Source organism: Cryptotermes secundus, unplaced genomic scaffold (genome assembly GCF_002891405.2).
Source record: "Cryptotermes secundus unplaced genomic scaffold, Csec_1.0 scaffold399, whole genome shotgun sequence".
In the NCBI taxonomy this organism is placed as follows: Eukaryota; Metazoa; Arthropoda; class Insecta; order Blattodea; family Kalotermitidae; genus Cryptotermes; species Cryptotermes secundus.
In genome coordinates, this window is record NW_019727096.1 from 63270 (window position 1) to 84170 (window position 20901).

The 20901-nt window shown below is 43.4% G+C and overlaps 1 long non-coding RNA gene across 1 annotated transcript in view; it reads right to left on the reverse strand.

Moving 5' to 3' along the window:
• Window positions 1–3191: 3191 nt before the first annotated feature.
• Window positions 3192–20901, reverse strand: part of LOC111864392 — a 352104-nt gene continuing 334394 nt past the window's right edge. The window contains exon 4 of the long non-coding RNA XR_002842785.2: window positions 3192–3264. This is a non-coding gene — a long non-coding RNA (uncharacterized LOC111864392). The remainder of the gene's footprint in view (window positions 3265–20901) is intronic.

A 20901-nucleotide genomic window follows, 5' to 3' on the forward strand; every position in this document is an offset into this window, starting at 1 on the left:
ATTCGCAACCCGTTAAGAAGTCCTAAGCATTTAAGCAGACAATATGAATTTTGGGCCTTAAAACATTTGGGAAACTTAATTTCCTTGTTCTGTAAACAGAGAAGTTCCGAGTATGAGATAAAAACCCTTATCTTAAGAGTCGAGTATACACGGGCACAGGAAGAGAGGGGATATTTTACATCCCCCTCAAACGGATGTATTTTTAAAAATCAATATTGTAGAAAAGAAGGTATGAAATGTTGATAATACAAGCAAAGGATATTTAAAAATCATTCTATCTGGAAAATTCTGCAGCGCATTTGGACAGCAAAGGAAGGACGAGGGGGCACAACTGGATGATATTAATTAAATAAAATTTGAATTGTTTGGTACGGGAGGACTGAACGAATAATGTTAAGAAGTCACGTGAGAAAGAGGTGGAAGTTCATTAACACTTTGGAAGAGTTTAAGCAGCAACTGGGATACGCATGGATGTATACACAGAATTATTTACAGGAGAAAATATGAGAAGAGTAGTATGGTTAGGAGGCACTGTGCTACAAGCCGGAAGGTCGCAGGTTCGATTCCCGATGAGGTCACTGAATTTCTCAATTGACTTAATCATTCCAGCCGCACTATGTCCCTGGGGTCGACTCAGCCTCCAACAGAAATGAGTACCAGAATCTTCCTGGGGGTAAAAGGCGGCCGGCGCTTAAGACTGACAACCTCACTGCCATGGGTGAGCCGTTTGTCTAGAAAATGTGGGAGCCCTAACATCTCACAACGTTATGGGCCTCCACGGCCTGTTACTGGGCCAGCTTTACCTTTCACCTTTTTATGCACTAGGGAGTCTGGAGGCTGAAGGGGGTTAGGAGGAACAACAAACAGGGGATTTATCATATACGCAATAAAGAGAATGACTGGAGCCACATATTAAGATGCAGGAAGCAAAATCTGGATACATCAGATTTTAGACAAGAGGTTCAGTCACATAGACGTAGAAATCTGCATCAGGAGGATAATAGGATGAAAAAAACAAACAAAGAGCAATGACAGAAATTAGGAATATATATTAATGTCACGTGTCACATAGTGACTAAAGACGAGGTTCGGATTGGTAATTGGGTTTATTAACAACCTACAGGTTGTAACTACAATTGATTATTACACTACTGTTGATTTACACAATGTACAATCACTCCACACTAATCTTCTCAGTCTATCTGCACTAGTTTCACGGGTTTATAACACGGGAATTATAACAGCCTCACTGAATCATACACTCCAAACATTACACATAAAAAGTTTCCTAATCGCAAGTTAAGTCTTCAGAAGCCGACACCTTTCAATAATTATTGAAACAACGAGCCTTTCAGTGTAACACATTTAACAGAATAAATCAAATTAGGTATATGACCTCACACGTTTCGGTCCCTTGGGGATATCCTCAAGAGGCATAACAATTAAAGTAAATTAACTTTACATTTGTTGCAGACATTAAAATAAACTTATAACAGTAAATCACATTTTAAGATCAACAAGAAGTGCAAAGGTATTTTTGTTTTATTGTTATGCCTCTGAAGATGGCCTACAATGGGCCGAAACGTTTAAGGCCACACATATAATTTAATATATTGTCACGTGTTGGGTGTATAACGCGACAAATAACTTCACGCCGTATTGGATATAGCGAATTTTTTTTCACACTCGCTCTTACAATCACACAATTTACAAGCTCAACATTACTGCCATCGGCAGTATCACAAATATTGCACTGTAATTAACTGTCGACTGACTCGTAACTAGATAATTCGAGAACTAACTCGTGAACTCGTAACTCGAGAACTGACTGTCTTGAATAGCATTCGCTGCTCCTTATTTAGCCCCGTTCCGGACAACACAGAAAACAGCCACGTAATAGGCACCACTGTTGTCTGGCGCCGTGTTGCTAGCAACGCTGTCGGGAGTTGTCTCTCGCAACCACTGTTTACCCGCGTTGCATAGCGACCAGTGTGCTGGGACTCGGCTCGCTTCGGCTCCGCTCGGCGCGTCACCGCTCCCGGGTGGGGGGGTGTGGTCCTGCTAGCGCGACACGTCACAATATAATCTGTCATACTCGATGGCCTGTCATTCAAACGGTCTTAGAGAAATACCTGCTGAAGTACTACTTCCCCTACCCCGAGTATCACATGAAGTGAACTGGGATTGAGGTCAGGCCTTCCCAATGTTATTAGATTGGTTTCTCAGTCACTATTTTAAGAGCGGAGACTATGAAGTTGATAATGGTTTAAAGATGTTTAGGAAAATAATCGCTATTAATTTTCATCACCATGCGAAATATATTGTGGTATGCTGACTCGTTGCTAGGCAACGACGGCGAATTCAGCTAGTATACAACAGCCGTTACTAGGAAATGGTCGCAACAGATTCGTAACACGAAACAATGGAGTAACTGGGAAGCGGTGTTCTTCACGTGGTCCTTGCGATAGGTATGTGATGCAACAACAGAACTGTTGGGATAGGTGTTTTCTGTGAGATCCGTGCTGAGATGTTATAAGCAGGACAAGTGTAGAGTTTAGTGAGTTGTGAGACAGTCGCTGGCCAGTATACGGCGCTGGAAGCCGTTATCAGGCGACAACCGGTGAAGACACAGCAGACTGACAAGACTTAGTTCATGCTGTAATGAACTGTAGAGTATGTGAATTAGCGACAGCGCTACAGTTACTTGTAGTTACGATCTGTGGTGTTCAGTAAATCCAATTACCAATCCAAATCTCGTCTATAGCCACTCATACACGTGACAATATAAATCCACTGTGAGAGCCAAACGCGCAGTTCTTAAATGTTAAAGCAGGTGATACATATAATAACCACTGTGATTTAAAGAATTAAAACACTATATAAGATTTGAGGCTTTCAAGGCAGTGACTATGAAGAATGCCGTATTCTGGGATATAGCGCCGTGCAGATCTTGTGTAAACCGACGGTTCGGAGGAACATATTGCTTCCATCTTCAAGGTAGAAAATGGAGACGATATGTTCCTCCGAAACGTCAGTTTACACAAGATCTACACAGCCCCACATCCCAGAAGGCGGTATTCTTCAATTAAAACACTGGTTCCCAAACTCTCAGGCTTCCTTGATATTAATACAAAAGCAGTAAGTTCTGCTGTACTCACCGGCCGAACTGGGGTCCCACATTCCCACTGTCGAAGGAGGAGCTCGCGGTAATATCTTCGTCTCGAATCGCTCCCGACTCCATCCCCAGAGGTGCAATGCACTGGGCTGTAACAACGAGGCATCGTCTGTCAACCCTCTGCTGCAGGATTCTCATATAAATAACATTAAAAATCCAACACTGCACCGCTTTGAGGTTCTGACAGCGGTGCCTGCGAACAGTACTATCTTTGGGATATGAGGCCATATAGTGCGTAATTCGCTGACGTTTCGGAAGAACATACTGACCCAAAATTGAAGGTTATAGATTAAGCCACGCACCAAGCAAAAGTATCAATTTGATTCTTGAAGGCTGTCTGCTTTGCTTACATTTTGGCTCTGCAGATGGACCCAGTATGTTACTCCGAAACGTCATGAACTTCTAACAGGTTACACGGTGTCACATTCAAGAATGCAGTGTTCTTCAAGTGTGTACAATACAAAGACGAATGGGTTAATGCTGATTAGGGAAATAATTGCTGTTTATTTTCAGCGTCATTCGAAATATACTGTATAAATCCACTTTACGATCAAAACACGCAGTTGTTAAATGTTAAAGCAGGTGGTGCGTATAGTTACCACTGTGATTTAAAGAAGTACGTGTAAAGCATTGGTTACAAACTTTCAGATTCCCTTGATACGAAAAAAGAAAATGTCCTGTAACCCATAAAATGAACTGAAAAGCAATTAAGAAGCTTAGAAATACATAGTAAAGAAAAAGGAGCCGGGATAGCGCAAGTCGGTATAGCGACTGGTTACAAGCTGAACGATCGAGCGGTAGAAGTTTGAATCTAAGCAGGGTCAAGATTTTTCTCTTCTCCACGTCGTTAAGACCGGCTCTGAGGTCCACCCAACCTCCTATCCAATGGGTACCGGGGGCTCTTTCCCCTAGAGTAAAGCAACCAGGACGTGAAGCTGACCACTCACCCCCGACTAGGCCGAGGTCAAGAATACATGGATACATACACCCATTCCCTCTTACGTCTTCATGGCGTGGTGCTTAATTAGTCAGGCACAGGGACTATCTATCTATAAATGGCTCTACAGCCCTTTTGTTGGACGTTGGCCATTTTTTCAGCTTCTTAATTCCATACACATTCGGTAGGACTCCTTGAACGGGGGATCAGCCCGTCGCAAGGGGGTTACCTACACACAGAGATCCATACCTCGAGTGGGATTCGAATCCACGATTCCAGCGTTCGAGAGACCGAAGACAGTTCATGCCTTATACCACGCGGCCACTGTGGTCTGCCTTAATAATTATACAAACATCATAATCATTCACTGAGAACTGAACAAACTCTCTACGTAGATCGGAAGATAGCAACTCAAATTTTCTACCTCAACTGAAGCTGTATGAACTCTTCTCACACCATACATGCAGTGCACTCAACCACATCAAACCCAGTCTACCGTGAAAGTTTCCTTAAAAAATTGTCATTGTGTGAAGTCCAGATCGAACATAAAGGAACCTGAAGAAAACCCGTGACAAAGGAAATGTCCCTACAATTCCTGACACGACATCAAAGGGCTTGATTACATCTTTATGGGAGCCTCCACACCATAAATCACGTACAAAGACAGTTGAGGCTTCTTGAAAGTGGCCCACATATTTGTCCACAAAGGGGGCGGGAGTGGGGGATGCAGATGAGACAAGAAGACGGCAAAAAATCAAGTTGAAAATCCGGCCGTTTTAACGCATGTACGTGCAATATATAATTTTATGCTGTAAGTCCTTGAACTAGAAAATATCACTATCAGATGTTATTATCGAAATATCTGTTGTTATAAAACGTATAAGGACAAATAATATAACCTGTAAGTCCAGTACAAAATCTCAATGGAACGAAGAACAAGCACCAGTTCTTAAGAAAGCAATGCCTGGAAAGCAAAACAAGAAGGTAAATTTGTCCCTGTGCTTAACTAATTAAGCACTTCGTCATGAAAACGTGTGGGGAATGGATTTATAGATTCACGTTTTCTTGACATCGGCATTAGTTGCGAGGCGAATGGTCAGCGTCACGCCCTGACCATTTTATTCCCTAGGAAATGGCCCGCGGTACCCTTGGGTTGGAGATTTGGTGGACCCGAGTGCTGGTGTGGATGACGTGGAGAAGAGAAAATTCTTGACGGTACTGGGACTCGAACTTCGACCTCTTTGTCGTCCAACCCGTAGCCCGTTACTATACCGGCTCCATAGCCATGTTTCTGCATATTTTAAAGTCTCATTAGGACTGGGGAACTTCTTATAACGTAAGCATGTCTTGTGAAAACATAACCTTACATGCGTCACAATCTTTCTTATTAAATCAAATGAGGTTACGGGTTTAAGATTAAATTTATATTAGTTTTTTTTTCAGAAGTTAAAGTTACAGCTCTTCAAGACAAGAAAAGTTTTTTTCTCTTACCTGAATTTTTCATGATATATTTTGATGAAATATTTCAAAACGCTAGAGTAATATTATCGTTCGCTGAAGAAGCAAAGCGTGGCTTCGGTTGATATATTGAGAAGATTAAGTAAATGGCTTCGAAAAATAGATTCATATGAAGCTCTGTTTAGCTCATGCCGAGGCAGAATGTTGTAGGCATTACTATTCTGTTATCTACTCGAAACTGCAAATGTGAATAACACAGGAGCCATTTTTTCGGTGGGGGGGGGGGGGGGCAGGATGGTATACGAGGTTTATTGCTCATCCAATAACAACGGATTATGTTACAGTTCACTGTTCANGAGTTGTCTATTTGAGTGTTATGTTGACGGATATATAAAAACGATATAGCGATACACACAACAGAACGCATTCCCTGAAGATCAAAAAAGAATCGATTAACGTATATTACGTGCTCAATGAGTATAGGAACCTACTTTCTCTGGTAATTCACTTAGTGGGGGGTGGAGTCCAGCTGGGCCCACTCGGCACGGCAGCCACTGATTGGCCTATTGTGCCTGTCCCGGGTGATTATGATGATGGAGAATTTGGTGGAATGAAGATTGGCAGGAGAAACCGAAGTACTCGGAGAAAACCCGCCCCAGCGCCAATTTTTTTTCCCCCTTGGCACTACAGCCCCAGTGGGCATAGGCCTACCTCCATGAACTTCCCCATTCACTTCGGTTTTTCTAGTTCTTACACATTCGGTAGGACTCCTTGGGCGGGTGATCCATGCCTTGAGTGGGATTCGAACTCACGATCCCGGTTTACAAGCGAGCGAAGACAGTACATGTCTTAGACCGCTTGGCTACCGTGACCAGCCCAGCGCCACTTTGCCCACCACAAATCCCACTTGACCAGACTCGGGATCGAACCAGGGCCGCCGCGGTGGGAAGCCAGCGACTAACCGCTTGAGCTATGGCGTGGCCCTAAGTTTAGCTTGAAAAACGATGTAATACGAAAGCTTTAAATGACATCCGCGACTATGAAAATTATAGCGCTCACTTCCACAAAGCATCAAATCCCATCTCGACTTCTCCGCAAATGATTCTTGAATGAATCCCAGATTTGAGATCTTCGTAAAAATAATCACCATTATGCTGGATCTAAGATTATTACGCTCAAGCCCAAATAGTAAACCTAAAGGAGGCTAAACATACAAACACATACCTGACAAATATTTAAATAATAAGTCTATATTAGTTGTTATTTTTAATTTGCTGAAATGCACGCAATTACGGCTGACAAAGAATCAATAAATAGTTTGAAAACGCTTTCCAAAAGCGCCGTTGTTTGCTAGAAATCGTTTCAGAGGTCCTACTACCTCTTTTGTTAAAATTCTGCGATTATTACGAGAGAGTTAAGATTTCCATTTCACATTCAATGCTGTAATAAATACTGTAGGGGTGAAGGTGAAATTGTCTCTCTGTTTAACGAAGCATCGCGTCATGAAAACTTATGGGGGCTTTAATTCAACATATTCTTAACCTCGGCACTGGTGGGATGAGTGCTCAGCTTCACGCCCGGCCGCTTTATCCCAAAGAAAGTAGTTATTATATAGGAGGCTGGGTCTGTTCCAGAACCCGTCTGAATGCTGTGGAAAACAGAGAAATGTATTGCCCCTGACGGGAATGGATACCAAATCTTCGGTCATCGTACCCGTCGCTTTACCGACTGAACTATCCCGGCTCCTAACAGACACTGTATGGAACTGCAAAGCGCTCAGTTTCATATAATTTACCGTTGAAATTCAGCTAACTAATAAGCTTATTTAAAAAGTAAGTTCTCACCTGACAGAGAACAATGCAAGTCCATTATACAGATAAACTGGTTAACACTGTTTGCAGAAATAATCCCGAATTAATCTATGTTATACAGAGAAGCATTCGAAACAAATATACCCTGCAAGCAGAATGAGGAGTGTCTAATGTTACAGAGTAGCGTAATATTCCGGTCGGGATTCGAATGGAGTACCTCCTGAATAGAAGTTTTTTACTTTCTAGACCGTAATTCCGCAAAGTTCGGAGAAATCTAGACGTTTCGGAGGAACAAACTGCTTCCATCTACAGGGTAGAATAGTAAACAAAGGAAAATGAGAGCAGAAGTAAGCAGAAAACTGACGACGGAAGCGACAACTCACATCGAAACGTCTGGTTTTCTCCGTAACACAAGGCTCTACAACCCAGACGGCTGTAACTCTTCACAGTCACGGCCTTGATAATCTGACCTCAACATTTTTACGGTGCTTCGAAAAGCAATCCCGGTTTTCCAAATTACTTAGAGATACTATATCTCTGCAAGAAGACGCTTACTCGATGTTACTGAAAGTTGCTTACTGCTGGCAACCTTTCAAAGTACAACATTCCACCGTACCAGACGTCGCAGTTACTGGGGGTACATAAGTTACAGAAACAGTCTCCATTCTCAACGCTGTAACACCAAACAATAACTAGGTACAGAGTGATCAACAAACAGCCCACGAAAGGGTCACTTTGAAAACAATTTGAACACTGAGAGCTACTTCGACTTGGACTCACTTCAGACTTATACTATAAAACTGTCGTATCGTGAATTCCCCTTTCGATGCCCGTCGTTGGAGTATCGTTGGTGTTGCCACCGCGTAACCAGTCGGACTATTCTGGGATGGGCGTGGCGTGGCAAGGAAAACGGCGAGTTTCGAGGTGACGGTGAAGGTTGCAGTGAGCCTGTGAAAGAGAGGTACTCAACCAGAAGGATCAATACAACTGTTGAACTCTGAAGTCAGGGTACTACGGTTCCAGGGAAGGAAGGTTTTCATAATTGCCCTCTCTGAACTCCGGACTGCAGTGAACTCGGCTACCAACACAACCAGACTTAACTCGCCGACTTACTGGGCTCACTTATTTTGTTTCAACAAAGGCCCCCTCCCCATGGAATGTTACAGTGCCAACACTTGCTGGCAGGTGTTACTTCCTTGTGGACTACACTCCCTGTACCCGTGCGTCATGTGCTGTTGGTCAGACGCAGGAGTCTCAGGTCAGGGTCCGCTTGACTAACATTGTGACCAACTTCACCAAATATTTTTCACAGACAACTTACAATACAAAAACTGAGTTCTACGTTTCACAATGCACTGCTACGAGTTCTAGTACAAGTAACAGTTATTCCCACCATATTGTCACGTAGTATGTGTGTGACTATAGATGGGGTTTGGATTGGTGAATGCATTTATTGACCACTTATACAAACTACTTGGAACTAGATGCAATTAAACGCTATCGCTAATCTCCACAATTAATATGACAAGAACTGCATAGAAAAACACGTTTCCAACAATTCTTCTTTGCCACGGGAACGTCTTTACCGAGTTGTTACCTAGCAACGATGGGGGAATATACAGACAGATCCACAGACACGCGTCTAAACGTTCTTCTATTGTTTCTTGTATTCGCTGACGCGAGAACGTGTTTATCAAGCCGTTGCGTTAACAATGAAAGGAGGGATACACTTTACGAAATGTTGCCTACCAGAGACGGGAGGTATACACAACCACAGAGACTAGTGCAAGGGATTCATGAAGCACTCCTTGGGCTCAGTTCTGACAATATACATACCAAGTTTCGTAAAGATTGGTTCAGGTATTCAACCGTTAACAGAGTGGATTCAAAGACACACGGACACACGGACACACGGACAGCATGAAGATCCCATAAGTGTACTTTAATTTTTATAAAATAAGGGAAGCTGGCTATAACAAATCATTCAAATGCAAGTTCCAGTTATCCAGTATTGAGGGCGTGGGTTTCCCCATGCACCGCGACTAATATTCTATTGTACGTCCCCCTTTTAATTTCTACTGTCTCCATACCCTACCGGTACTGGTGCTCGCTATCAGCCCCTTTCTGTCAGCGAGGTTTCGACCCTCTACTGGCAGTGGTATCTGATNAGGTCGGCCCTCCTCTGGCAGCGGTACCTAATACTTCCCCATCTACCGGAGGCATTGGAAACTACTTGGGCGGGAAACTTTTTTGCCTAATTTAGCTCAGAGGTCTCCTAGAGACATGAAGTTCTTTTACGTGCCGTAAATCTACGACACGGGACACACGGCTTAAAGTCCCTCCAGGAGGACTTGTTTCCTGAATTTTTCCGCCCTTAAAAATTCCACGACCTCCGCCGGGTTTGAACCCGCGTACCTTGAGTCCTGAGGTGGGAATGTTACCCCTAGATAACGGAGGCCGCTAACTGCAAGTTAATATATGCATTTAATTTATTTTGAAAACAAATGCTAGTGATCNTATCCAGTATTGATGGGGTGGGTTTCCCCATGCACCGCGACTAATATTCTATTGTACGTCCCCCTTTTAATTTCTACTGTCTCCATACCCTACCGGTACTGGTGCTCGCTATCAGCCCCTTTCTGTCAGCGAGGTTTCGACCCTCTACTGGCAGTGGTATCTGATTATCCAGTATTGATGGGGTGGGTTTCCCCATGCACCGCGACTAATATTCTATTGTACGTCCCCCTTTTAATTTCTACTGTCTCCATACCCTACCGGTACTGGTGCTCGCTATCAGCCCCTTTCTGTCAGCGAGGTTTCGACCCTCTACTGGCAGTGGTATCTGATTATCCAGTATTGATGGGGTGGGTTTCCCCATGCACCGCGACTAATATTCTATTGTACGTCCCCCTTTTAATTTCTACTGTCTCCATACCCTACCGGTACTGGTGCTCGCTATCAGCCCCTTTCTGTCAGCGAGGTTTCGACCCTCTACTGGCAGTGGTATCTGATTATCCAGTATTNTTGAAAACAAATGCTAGTGATCTAGCGAGATCGAATCATGAATTGGTATTGCATAACCGCTATAAATTAACACTGACACTTCTGTTTTATTTCTATTGTCATATAATTTTTTATGAAGATGGCCACTATATACCGTGGTTCTATAACACAACTCTTCACTTTATGTTTCCATGGATACAAGTTATAACATTTGAATTAATATCTACTTTTTTTAATAACGATTCCGGAAAGTTAATCGATGTAACGATCAGAAGAATTCTTGGAGAGAATCCCAGTGACTTGAAATGTAGGTTAAAACAAGGAAATATCCAATTCGGCCTTAAAGACGCTGATAAGTTTCCACAGCACAGTGGAGACAGGCACTGCCATCTTTCTTCGGATCTTGGAGATACTGCTGCTGACTGCTGGTACTGATTCCTGGGTCGGATCAAATGAACCGTAGCGGGTTGCCGATGATGGCAGGGGGAATCTGTAACTCTCCGAACACTAACAGCATCGTCTTGCTTGTCCTTCTCTTGTTTCAAGTAAAAAAAGGAAAAGTGGGGATTCCTTTAACATCCGACTCGAAGCAAAAGAGGAAATCCTATCGTTCCTTATTCATCTTATAGAGTTTCTTACATAATTTTTAACTTTCCTCTCTGGAAATATAAAAGAGAAAAATACGTACATCTCCCTCAACAGTGGCCTCTAAGAGGAATTAAGTGAAGTGCAAGGGTCGGAGTTCGAGTCCTGGCAAAGGGCAAGATTTTTCTCATTTCCACGTAGTCCAGACCGGTTCTGGGGGCCAATACAACCTCCTATCCAATGGGTGCCGGGCGTAAAGCGGTCGGCGCCTGAAGCTGACCACTCACATCCAACTAATGCGGAGGTCAAGAATACGTGAATCTATATATCGAGTCTCCAGTATGTCTTCATGGCGGACTGCTTAATTAGTTACGCACAGGGACAACTTCACCTACTTACGCAAGTCTGAATAGTTACAATGTATGAGTTTGTTGATTCGGAGCTACAGCAACTGCAGCCGGTCTGATCTTCATCTCTGTTTACCGTCACCTAACTGGACAGTCTAGTTGTAACGATCCGGGTTTGTATCCGGGAGGTGCTCGGTTCGAACCTCGGTCGGGACATGCTATTCTGACTGGTGTTTTCGTGGTTTTCTCACTCCCATCAGGTACTTGCTAGGATAGTACCTAGATTAGGCCACAAGTGCTGGCCTTCAAACCCTTTCCAGTCTGTCATCATACCCTTCGAGAGTATTATAACCGTCCTCTTAGTGCCCTTACGTTGCGGCTCCGTCTGAACAGTAGTGCAGGGAGTGGGAGTCGATGGCGATCGGCCCCTCTGCTCCGATGATCACTTTGACGCTGCCCTACCTGGTGTTGCCGCTTCTGAAGTTGCTGGGTCGTAGCTGGGTCCGGCTTGACCTGGCTCCAACGCTTCTTCCTTCCGTTGAGATTATTGGGGTTTGGCTTTCATGTTGGGATCTGGTAGTATGCGCGCCAGCAAACACCTAGCGACTGTTTACGATTCACAGTAAGGGGGAAGGAGTAAGCATGTGAAAGCTGACGGTGGGTTTGACTAGCTAGTGGAGATGAGTCTCTCTTCAGGTTGGATACGGGTCAGGCTCGGACAAGTGAGGGTGAAGCACCTCTAATCAACACAATTCACTGTACCACCACAACACTTTATTGTTGTTCTGAAAGACACTCGGCTGCGTAAATTCTCACAGTCTGGTTTTCAGCTTACTAGCAGCTGGTGTTACACTTACACAAAAATGCACTCGATCAGCTCAACTTATAACCGTCCTCTTATGGATTACGCTAAATCTCAATATGAGTCGTTATGAGCAAATTTTTGTACTTCTTAGAATTATCTTTTAGCGCGTGTGATGTGGGGTTTGCCTCCGCCAAGTTCGAAAGTTTGTAGCAGACTAAAATCTTAGATTGAACTCTCTGCCGAGCCAGAGGTCCTAACTGAGTTGTATCCGCCTATTCTCCTATCCTCCTAATTTTCCTGATAGGCTGATTCAAATAATGGGAGTTGGCTTAATTTTGGTTCCGGCCAATGACAGAATGTTTTTAAGAGAATTTCGCCCTAAACGACCAAACGGCGAAATTGACAGCGATGCAACTTATGAGGGGTCGCTAATGATCTCCTGGCACTCCCAGTTTTGACTTACGGCTGGTAGGGACTGTCACTTCTCGAATTCTCAAAGTGGCTTGCCGCTGTAAGTCTAGTTCTCAATTTCTAAAGAAACTCAGTGGGGGTTCTTGAAGTAGCATTTCTGCCCTTTTGGAAAATAACACCAGATGCTTGGACGCAAGGACTAGCAGATGACCTTGTCCGCGCAAGTTTGGTCTAACTGCTCATCGCCTATTCCTTGTTCTTACAGTGTGTCTTAAACCTTTGTTTCTTCATAAATTCTTATTATTAACTCTATCAGCTACTGAAATAAAAAAGGGGGGGAAGGATTTCAATTGTGCGGTTACAGTATGTACTTCAGATTGAGAGAGCGTCAATAAACAACCCACCTATCGTCACAAGATTCACTGGAGATTTTCATTTTCTTAAGCTTAGTGTTTATAATCATGTCGTGTGTGTGTGTGTGTGTATATATATATATATATAATCTTAGATAGATAGAATGGGATGGTATGGCTTGGATTGGTCTGGCTCAGGATAGGGACCAGTTGAGGAATCTTGTGATCACGGTAATGAACATTCTGGTTCCATAAAATGCTGGGAAATTCTTGAGTAGCTGCAGAATTGACAGCTTCTCAAGAATGGCTCAGCTCCATTAGTAATAATAAGTAATGTATATATAGGACAGTCGACATAGCAATTTATTAGTATATTATAGTTCAATAAAAAACTAATTTGGACATGTATATTAATATAACAACAGATTTATTATTTTAAAACTTTAGCAATAATGTAACGTGTATAGCTAGGTAACGGCGCGTTAAACACTTCGTTTAAGGTCACGCAACAATAGGATGAATGTTTGTACCTAATTGTTGGGCAACAGCCAGCGCACTAATGGACTGGCGAGATAGCTATCACGTGATTTGTTTTCTGTGTGGTCTCAGCTACGAATTATAGAATTGTATTTTCTATGCGTGGTCCGTGCCGAGAGGATATGAGAGAATACGGGAATGGGACTTCACTTGAGTTCGGAAGTTCCAAGGGAACAGCAGGGTGCCCAGAAGAAGAAATAGAAGACTTAGTGTGTGACGTTACATGTGCTATAGCTACAGTAATCTTGAGAGTGTAAGAACTAATTGTAGTTACGTCTAGTGAAGATCCAATAAACCGATTTACCAATCCAAACCCTTACATGTGACAATATTTAAACTTTCCGCGCTCTAAATTACATAAGACAGCACATTACAAGCCACAGCCCTGCCAGTTCTAGAAAATTCAGAGGGTAGAAAATACTTTTCACAATCAAGGATATTCCCATGCGTTTTCTTCATACAGTAACGATTACGTCACCATATTCAAAGACGAGTAGAGAACATGGCGTTAGGTTCTTTTCATACATTTTGCAAAAGCGGCATTTGCTAATGAAAACTCTGTATACTTGCTTATTACCTAGAAGTAATAAATGTAGTAACCAGACGATCCTTTGCAATCTGTTCCCTTTGTTTATATACTTACAACATTGCACGAAAAGAATAATTTTAATACTGAGTACAAGTCTGGCAGGAAAACACAGGAGCAATGTTTATGCAACTTGCCACTTCCATTAGGCTTCACAATAGAATAATGTGAGTATGTCGGGGGTAGTTGCGCCGGAAAATTGTGATCACATCTTGCACGCGACACTGCAATTACAAAAACTCTTACATATAAATTATATTTCCTGCTGGCAATAAATAACAGAGACGAATGATGCCTTCCAAGGAAATTCTTTGTTTGCAGAAATAAGAAAAATTTCAACAAAGTTCTATAAATAGCTTGTTTACATAACAAAACTAAAAAACTTTTCCTAGTACACCGACTAAAATTATTTAGCTTACATTTTACATATAGTATTTACAATGAGTGCCACTAAATTAACCCTCTGACCGCCACGTACTGATTAGGTCGGTTTGCGTTGGCCGCTTTATTCGTTTCTTAATCCTATAAACAGTCCGTATGACTCCTAGGACAGTGGATCAGCCCGTCGCAAGGCCGCCACCTACACACAGAACAACATAAACACAGAATAAACGCACACAGACATCCACGACCTGAGGGGAATTCGAACCCACGATCCCAGTTTTCGAGCGAGTGAAGACAGTTCATACCTCAGACCGCGCGGACACTGTGATCGGACGGTTGGGGTTACTAAGAGTTAAAATCGCCACAGCCGAAGAAATTGGCTTGTTAATCAATCAGTAAAACATTTCTGTCAATAGAGAGCATCAAATATGATATTCCGACGATCAGATGCAAGAATAAGCTGTATAATGACCTACAGCTGCCGTCGTTTCATAATCATTTCAAAAGCACCGTGGGTTTCACTGTACATTTATCAGCAAGCGGCCTTGACCTTGCTAACAGGTACTTCTATGGCAGGTCTTGGCAGTCAAAGGATTAATGAATTGTCCTATAAGCAAATCTTATCGGGTGACGCTTCATAGCTGTTATAATAACCCATGTGATCGATAGAGTGCACATCCAGAAGTAAGCGAAACATGTGAATAGAAACCCCGATCGCTGGACTAGTTAGCGCTTTCAAATGGGCCCAGCAGAGGAGGTGCCTCGCACCCCCTTCGCCTGCGGACCGAAATATATCCACTTTCCGAAATGTTATGTTCTTTACTGTTAATCGCGGGTTTTATACACCAACGTCAGAACCCTCTACAGTCTACTTGTTCTGTACTTTACACTGTGGCGTACAGACTACTTCCTAAGCGGTGACTTTGTAAACAGCGACCGTTGTTAGGTAATTCTTTTTAATGCTAGTGGGGTGGGACTAACTCCCTTGTACTGCGGTCACCTCTGGCCTATTGTACCAGCCCCTGATGATAGGTGAGGGTGATTGTGGAGCAATTGGTGGAATGAAGATTGGCAGGGGAAACCGAAGTACTCAGAGAAAACCTGCCCCAGCACCATTGTGTCCACCACAAATCCCACTTGACCAGACCCGGAATCGAACCCGTGTCGCCGCGGTGGGAAGCCAGCAACTAACCGCTTGAGCTATGGCGCGGCCTTCGTTGTTAGGTATTTCCCGCAGCAATAGAAGAACGGTCTTTTCTGTGGGTCGCGTCGTGGCCGTTTCTGGAGCAAAAACTCTGTAAACACGTTCCTGCGGCAACGGACATAAACGCCACAATAGAAGAAAGGTGTTTTCTATTTGGTCAGTGCCGAGATGTTATAAGGGAGGGACCAAGTCCGTTGTTAGAGAGTTCCGTACGCAATGATGTGAAGAGAGGACTCGAGCGCGTAAAGCTGAAGAATCTCAACTGTTAGAAGCCGTTACCAGGGAATTGCTGGTGAGGACACAACAGGCTGGAAAACGCTTGGCGTATGCTTTGGTGATTTGTGGAGATTGACGGTGGCGCTATAAGTGCTTATATTTCCCAGTCGTGTGTATAAGTGGTCAGTAAATCCATTCACCAATCCATCCACAGTCGCCCCTAAATTGTAACGAGATAATTGTCTCCAGCCTCTTAACACTCACGCAATTTCGGGTGCGTTTTACATTCACCGTCAGTTTTGTGCTTCGGTTCTGCAGGCGCTACTCGACGCCAAACCTCTCTTCAACTCGAGTGCGTGTGCACAGCACAAAGGCCGCGGGCTATGTAAGGCAACTTTGGTCCAGCTTACAAGTTTAATGTATGACGGAATTAGTTCCCTAAGGCAGCGTCTACACGAACGCACAAAATGCGTCCGTTGTAACGAACGTCGTGACGTCCGTTGTAGAAATAAACAAGAGAGGCGAATGTTACGCTTTCTTCTGGCTCCACTGCAGACAAAAACTAGGCACTGCATTCTGCAACTGTGTGGTGCCCTCAGCAACGTCCTCAGCAAAGTAGGTTCGTTACAATGGACGCATTTTGTGCGCTCGTGTAGACGCTGCCTACTACAGAGTTAAAACAGACGGACCATTTAAAACTTTGTGCTCGTTTCGTAATAAAACGAACTTTGCTTTTAGAAAATTTGTAGAACATGCAACTTTTCAGAAATATAACATAGAGAAAACGAGGTTCAGTCTGCAATTTACGAAATAAATTGTGTATATAGGCTATATTCGAATAAGAAATATATTTAAACTCATATTTGCTTCAATATCTTGTCTTCTTTCTAATTATGGCTATAATAATCTCGACTTAAATTTAATGTATAAATAAAAAACCCTGCAGCAGGCTGTGGAGGTCCATAGGATTGTGAGATGTCGAGGCTCCCACATATTCTAGACAATCGGCTCACAGATGGCGGTGAGAATGTCAGCCTTACGCACCAGCCGTCCTTTACCCCCAGGAACATTCCCGGCACTCATTTGTGTTACAGGCTGAATCGATCCCAGGGCCATAATGCAAAAACAAAAGAAAAACAAACTCCGTGGTTTTAGTCCGCAAGCGAACTATGCCGACCGAGCGACCGCCGCTTGTCGGCTGACCACGCGACACCATCTATCCGCTAAAGTTGGCAGGCCCATAATCCGGCTGAAAGAATTAGGTCAATTGAAAAGTCTAATGACCTCATCGGGAACCGAGCTTACGATCTTCTGGTTGTAACATAGTGCCTCAACCAACTACGCTACAAATATGAACGTATTCCAAATATAAAGTTATTTAATGTAACTTCTAAACAGCCAGGCCCTTGAAAGTTTAGAGGGGAGGACAACTTTCGTACAAGTTCTTAATTTGAGGAAAAATTGTAAAAAGGAAACGTAATTTGCCTCTATTTGAACAACTTTATTTACAGATGATCCTTAGTCCCACTTGCCCAAAACTCTCTTAACTGGAGAAGTTAAAATGTCTAACTGTTAAAATAACCCTTAACAACCACCACTCAAAACGTAACTTACGTCTCAAGCCAAGCGAGTCTTATTGAATCTAAATTACAGATTTATATACGACTATTATAGCTGGACAGATAATTGTGTAAGTGCCCAGATATAGACCGGAAGAAAGGGGTTCATTTCCCGGTAGGGACTGGCTTCTTCTTTCTGTTCCCCTTCATCACACTTGTACGGACTCCGAAGGTTATCCTGCCATCTGTAGAGCGGTCTCCGTGAAACTGGCCCCTCACTTCCTTCTAACACCGGGGTAGAGACCTCCCCGACATTCAGAAAACGCCTTAGAGTCTTATGAGGCCGCGCCATAACTCAAGCGTTTAGTCGCTGGCTTCCCAATGCGGTGGCCCGGGTTCGATCCCGGGTATCGTCAAGTGGGATTTGTGGTGGACAAAGTGGCGCTGGGGCAGGCTTTCTCTCAGAACTTCAGCATTCCCTGCCCATCTTCATTCCACCAAATTCTCCATCATCATAATCACCCGGGGCAGGCTACAATAGGCCAATCAGTGGCCGCCGTGCCGAGTGGACCCAGTTGGAACCCACCCCCAACTAAGCGAATTAAAGAAAAATTAGAGGCTTATGAACGCTTACACCCAAAGAGGCCACCTGTACGAAGTAACCTTTCGATCTGTGTTTCGTTCAACTGCACTGCAATGTCGTTATGTGTCTTGGAAGAACTGAAAGTGAATTCAGGTTTGGACTTTACATTAAGAGTAAAAAAGTAAAGCTATCCCTATAAGAACCCGTGGAGACCCAGAGGGTTGTGAGACGTCGAGCTCCAACATTTTCTAGATAGTCGGCTCAGAGAGGGCGGTGAGGTTTTCAGCTTTAAGAGAGGGCCTCCCGCTCTTCACCTACAGGACGATTCCTGGTACTCATTTCTGTTAGAATCTGAATCGATGCGAGGGCCATAGTGGGACTGGAAGGATTAGATCAAATGGAAAATCAAATTATGTCATCGGAAATCGAACCCGCGACCTTCCCGCTTGTAGCATAGTGTCTCAACCAACTACGCTACCTCGCGGTTATTTAAATAACTGTAATGATAATAACATATTCCTGGTTCACAGCATTATTATTATTATTATTATTATTATTATTATTATTATTATTATATTGTCATAATCCTGCTTGTGAGCCGAGATAGAAGGACGATCGAAGAACTGGGGTTCGATTCGCTGCAGAGATAATGCACTTCTCTTCTCCGAAACATGCAGGCTGGCTCTGAGGCCCAGGCAGCCTCCTGTACAATAGGCGCCAGGGAAATACTGTTACCTTTATGTACCTGTTTTACATTTTCACTCTGCTCGTAAATAGCTCTCGAGCTTATTGGGGAGATGGCTTAGACGCAGGAGGGGTTATCAGTAGTGCCCCCCTGTATTAGCGGGCTCGCAAAGGAAGTTGCAGAAATGCGTTTATTTATTTTCGTCACGTTCGTCTGTTTGTCAGTCTTTCGCATAAAACGAACGGAAAACCTCTGAACGGATGTTCGTCAAATTTCATTCCGCTGAATTCTACTGAAATTTGGCAACACATCGATTTTTTTTGTTAAAATCGGGTATCAGTAAAAAAGATGGCCACATCTCTGTAACTCCCAACCAAACTTTGTAGAGAAATACGACGCGCATAATTTTAAGTTCAACCAGCAAATCTGCCTGGAGTTTCAAGGATGTAAGGCATACGTATAAAAGATTATCATTTTTAATTTATTTAGGAAGGGCGGAAGATACTTTAAGTTTTCCCGCAGTATCCTAGTAACGTTCACTGCCACGATTCCATTGTTGCCAATATTCCACTTTTCTCGCCTTTCTTTGCAGAGGAAGTACTGTGGAAATAAGACGGGTTGAATTATATGCATGTTTTGACATATCAAAACCACCTCAGAGAAATCATCTACCGTCATTCCAAATTTGGTCGAAATAGGTGTAACGCTATGAGAGGTATAAAGAAAACACCAACAAACTTTATTCGGATTTGATGTACTCACAGTGGTGGTCGAAGAATTATATCTTCTGGGATATAACACCATGTATTCCGTTCAAAGTAAACCGACGTTTCGGAGGAACATTTCGCCTCTACATTCTGGGTTGAAGAATAAGCCGAGCAAGAAATCAGAGTGAAAGCAAGTGGAAAGCAGAGTTCATTCTTCCATCATGAAGATGAGGATGATATGTTCTTCCGAAACGTCAGTTCACTTTGAACGGACTACATGGCTTTATATCCAAAAAGACAAATATATATGCGGTTCCAACAGTAGAATGAAACTCAGCGTTAATGAAACGCGGCAGCGCAATACAGACAACGACCACGAGCCAGTCCATTTCAAGAGCCCCCCCCCCTACCTAGGATAGGCAGCCCATCTGGCGCACTTTCCAGCAAGAAACATCGATCAGTTAGTTCTAGTCAACTCGCTGCACCGAGCGCCAACTGCAGGAATCTCACCACAGCCACCTGCGGTTAGTACGTAACGACTAATCCAGAAAGCCGCGCTCCGTAACAACAGCACCTCTCTTTATTTCAAGTAACTAAACACTATATTGAGAACAGAGACACGGGAAACGAAGTTCCAGTGTACTGAACCCTCGCCAACACGGTTTAATGGGGAGAGGTCAACCGGATCAAGCGATAATCCGGATTAATAAAGCAAAAGATAGCCCTAAAAGACCTTAGAAAACGAATAAGTGGAAAATTTAATAACCTAGGTAAAGGTAAAAGGTAAATTTGTCCCTGTGCTTAACTAATTAAGCACCACTCCATGAAGGCGTATGGGGGAGTGAATGTATAGATCCAAATTTTCTTGACCTCTGCATTAGTTGGAGGTGATTGGTCAGCTTCACGCCCCTGCCGCTTTACCCTCAGTGGAAAAACTCTGATACCCACTGGATAGGAGGTTGGGTGAGCCACAGAGCCGGTCTGGATGATTTGAAGAAGAGAAAATTCTTGACCCTACCGGGACCCGAACTCCGACCCCTCGGCCGTCCAGCCCGTAGCCAGTTGCTATACCGGCTACGCTATTCCGGCTCCTACACCTACAGTAAGTCATAAAATATTATTGTGCGATATAATTTTCCAGCTGCAGCTATATCCTCCGGGAGGATCTGTGTTTAAGTTTGTTGGCTTAGTGACTTGCCAAAGCAGCATTTAAAAGAGTCCCTGAGAGGTATGTGACCCCCATGACTTCAGAGGTCGCAACACACGAGTTTCAGACACTACGGCTGGCGCTCATGGAAATGGGATGACGTTCCTCACACGCAGCATGAAGTCTGTTCAGAGTGTGATACTGGTAGTAAGTGATAAATACAGAGATGACAGAGGAACTGATTGCAACGACAGTCATCATGAGAGTGTAGCTGTGTAATATAATATTAACAGTGTCAGTGATCATATGACAAATCACAGTTATGTAGATATTAATGATCACCACGACATGCCCACTCAACCCATGGCAATCTGTTTGTTAGCAGTATCGGGCAAGACTCGAATACAT